This window comes from Nicotiana tabacum, chromosome 15, assembly GCF_000715075.1.
Source record: "Nicotiana tabacum cultivar K326 chromosome 15, ASM71507v2, whole genome shotgun sequence".
NCBI lineage: Eukaryota > Viridiplantae > Streptophyta > Magnoliopsida > Solanales > Solanaceae > Nicotiana > Nicotiana tabacum.
The window spans coordinates 68,410,949-68,415,333 of NC_134094.1; the positions used below are offsets into that span (position 1 = coordinate 68,410,949).

The following is a 4,385-nucleotide window of genomic DNA, read 5'->3' on the forward strand; positions in this document are numbered from 1 at the left end:
AGGATAATATTGAAAGTCATCTTAGAAGGTGATTATGATTCTGGTTGGGGCAAGAAAGCTCCATTACTTAATCTGATAAGGGGTTATGAGATTCCGTGTGTTTCTTTCATTATCAATAGTGTACAAAGGTTTTAGAACGACGTTTTGTTTGATATGGGGTTTAATACACTACAAGAATTTTGACTTTTAACGACCAGTTTTTTACGAAGGGACATGAATTCGGTCGTTATAGGTATATCAATAGCGATCACATTTTTTCCGGTCATTAAAATTAATTTTTAGTTTAATATTAACAAAGAAAAAATATTCGGTCCTTAAAATTCATAAATCCGGTAGTTAAAAAAAATAAAAAAAATAACGCTAACGTTTCCCTATCTTTTGCCCAACATCAGCCCACTCACGCCACTTTTCCCTCTTTTTTTGCCCAAACCCATAATTTTCCCACTTTTCTTTCTTTTTATCATAGGAATTACAAAGCTAGGGTATACGTGAAATTGAGCAGTTGAAACTCTGTGAAGTATTAAGCCTTGTGTTCCTCTCTACAACCTAGGGTTTCATTCTTCTTCTTCTCAAGGTAAGCTCTAATCTTGTAGTACTATTGTGAAATTGGGTACCTTTTTTATACTCCAATTATCTTTTTGTTTTTCATGTATTGGTTTTTTTTATAATTACATATACTACAATTTTATAATTATATTCAGATTTTAACATTGCTGATGAATGTAGAGGAGTTGCTTTTATTTATTTATTTATTGAATATTGCTCGTTATATGTCAACTGTGTGTATTCTCTTATAGAGCAGATTATTTTTCAACTGGGTTTGATTTTGAATTACATTCAGTTTTTCTGTTGTTTCCGTTTTAGCATCCCTATTTCTTCTACTATTCTTGAACAAGACTATTATTGCATGAGAAGTCTAAATTATGGTCTTCAAAATTATTAATTATTTTTGAAGCAAAATTAGGAGAAATCCACTTCCATTAAAAACCATGTCGATATGTATATGTATCATAGTTATGGTCTAATTAACTATTCTATAGCTTATAAAAGAGAAAGAGTAAAGGAAAACTAACAAAGTTATATCTTAAGCAGAATTTACAGGGTTTGTTTGTATTTAGTTTTGAAAATATTTTTCTGTGACCTATGTGTTTCCATTGGATTTTAATAAAATTAATGATAAGTTTTTCTGTTCTTTTACCCCAAAGAGCTTAAAAATATACTATTTCACTGAATTGCTATACAATCATGGATGAGATTTATTACCAACATGATGACATATAAGTGAAGCTATACTGATAATTCTGCTAATTGGAGTTTAGTTTGACCTTATTTGTGTTGCTTTAAGTACTACATCATGAGTTAGACTCCATATTTAGAGTCCCTTAGTTTTAAGAATCATGTTAACAGAGAACTTGAAGTAAGTGATGACTTTGTTCACGTGCTATGTGCTATCAGATGTTGAAACAATTAGAAAATCACGTCTTGTTGTATGAATATTAAGAATGCACTTTTTACTTAAAATATTGGTGAGTGGTGTATCAGTAAAGAACATATGATTTTGGACATAAAAGTTAAGCTTCAGGTGAAGTATTTTGTTAAACCTTAAATCCTCCAATCCTTTTTTATCACATGCTTCCTTCTATAGTATTCTTTCTCTTCAGTTGTACTGTATATCTGTATCATATTAGTTTAAAATGAAGATTGCAAAAGCACTACTATTTTTTGGAAAAGCTAAAGAGTTGAAAGGTGGTAACTCCTCAAAAGTTGCATTGTTGGAATAGTTGAATGCTACTGTAAAAGAAAATAAATCACTAAAAGGATGTTTGGAAGGGCTAGAGAGTAAATATGATGAGCTAGGGAGTAAATACACACAACATGCAAAGATAGTGTTTGATCAGCCTTCATCAACATCTTCAAGTGATCCATAGATTGAATCATTTAATAGGTTAGTAATTGAAAATCCTATTTTACTCTATGATGAAAATATTGCAACGCTCATGTGAATTTTTTCTTTATGTCATTAACATTTATGAATAAATAAAAACATAGTTAATGAAACAAGTGAATTTAAGCAAGAATGAAGTTTCAAATATTATGTACATGGTGCACTTGTGCTTGCTAACATACCAGGAGATAAAGGACTTTTGGAGAGATTTTACATTAGATATATGATGCTGTCTGCTAAAGTAATATGCCGCTGTCTGCTCCTTTTTTTTTATCTGGCGTTGCACCTCTCTCTCTCTCTCTCTCCAATGATCTTATCTCTATTTCTTTCCTGTTACACTTATTATTATCTCTCTTTCTACCTCACCATTTTTAGTAGAAACTAGAATACCCACAAAGCAGGACAATTCTGTCATATCACTTAAGCTCTGAGCCTGCAATTTTTTTGAAATAACTAAAGGGTACTCTACTTTTCTTTGTTCTTTTCTATAATTTTCTACTTTAGCTTCTAGCTTTATTTCCTTTTGAATTGTTGCCTTCTTTTTATTTCTCTCTGTTTGTTTCTTGATGATAAAATCGCGAGCTTTGTTGGTTAGTATGTTGTTGTTATAATTATTGTTATTATGGTTACTAGTAAAATGCTACAACTATTATAACTATTATGGAGAATCTGCTATTCTATCTAATATCTCCACACTTTTAAAGAATATGGCTTCAAGACTTAAAACTTAGAATGTTATACGGAGTCCTCCAGTCGTATAATCATAAATTAAAAAATTACGCACTGTGGTGAAAGACATGTTACACTAGCCATCTTGCAGACAGACTTAAGGTTTTCTTTTCTTAAATGCTTGGTCATTGTTCTCCCTTTAATAAGTACTAGTTCATTTTTTCGTAAGCTGGAGGCAGATTGCCAAATGGTATCCAGGAACATTGGTTAAGATTCATGACGTTTGTTTTGGTTTTGTGTCAAGGAAAATTTTGGAAAGGTGAAAAAGTATATTTTGGGTCCAATAATGATTGCGTAATTTAGTATAAGTTAGTCTGGTACTTGGCTAGAATTTAATTGAACTTATCACTTCTTTGGCTAGTCAACTTACTTCTCGTGAATATGGTTATCTATCTGTGCATTCGATAATTTAAGGTGTTATCTGTTCATTTTCCCTTTAAAGTGTTTATTTTCTTCTTTAGTTATTTATTCTTTGATACTAAACTCAAATAAATTTGTTATTTTAACAGATCAAAAATTTAAAATCTGAAGAACCTATAATTGAAGAAAGTGTAGAGCAAGTTGAAGTTCAAGAGGTTTTTGGTTCGTCATCGATGGTTTAAAGACACTGTCTTATGTACATATATATGCTGCCATTTTATTTTTATTCTTTTTAGGAATTATTTAAAATGATGCTTAACTCACCTCACTTTATGCTTCTAGTTGTCTCCTATCTGGGTTTGCATTATTTTTACTTTTCATTATTTTAGCAAGATGGGTTTGTTACAATTTGGATTGGTTTCTCGTAAATATGATACTTTAGTTTTTTGTATTAACAAGATATCAAGTATTTGGTTTATTTTCCAATGTTGTTAAGCATGTATGAAAGCATATAAATAATTATTACTATTCATATAATTTAAATTTTTTTAATTATATTTATTACATTTTTATATTAGCGAAGAAAAATGTGGTCATTAAAACTCTTTAACGACAGGCTTCTCAAACAGATAAATGACTATTAACGAAGAGAAAATTGGTTATTAAAAGTAATTATACAATTAACGAAGGGAATATCGGTCGCTAAAAGCACTCGAATTGACATAATACATTGTTTTTATTAAAGACTTTTAATGACTGGATAACAAATTAGCGAGGAAAAAATCATGTCGCTAAAAAGCATGTATAACGACCGAAAATTACGTCGTTGCTAAAGATCCTTTAACGACCGGTTATAATCCGGTCGTTAACTTTTAACGTCGGGACTTTTAACGACCGGTGACGACCAGATTTTTTTCGGTTCGTTATTAACTTATAACGACCGAAATTGGACTTTTAATGACCAGATTTCCTCTCGCTAAAGCCCCATTTTCTTGTAGTGATACCAGTACCGGGTTGGTTTTGAGTAGTTATTGTGATCGAGAATGGTGCTGCGAGTATGCGAGTTGTGTGGTATGTTATGTGATTATATCTGAATTATGGTTATGGCTTGATACAGCTTGTTCAGACTTATACAATGTGTAGATGTGAGATTCGGGTCTTAAAAAGAATTCTGGATGTTAGATATTGGGCTCCAAGGTTTTTGGGCTAAGGTTAAATTAATGATTTTCAGTTATGTTGTGTTGTCATGCCTATATAGAATATGGTGACGTGAGATCACCCCCAGGTATGTGTGTGGTGAGGTGGAATAGTGATTCGAAGGTTTAGGAACAACTCTTAGCACGCAGTTTAC

General features: G+C 31.4%; 1 long non-coding RNA gene across 1 annotated transcript; it reads left to right on the plus strand.

The window, feature by feature from the left end:
* The first annotated feature begins 434 nt into the window (after positions 1 to 434).
* Positions 435 to 3,485, plus strand: LOC107759743 (uncharacterized). Its single transcript, XR_001642240.2, has 2 exons — positions 435 to 574; positions 3,184 to 3,485. It is a non-coding gene; the product is annotated as an uncharacterized LOC107759743 (long non-coding RNA).
* The last annotated feature ends 900 nt before the right edge of the window (positions 3,486 to 4,385 follow it).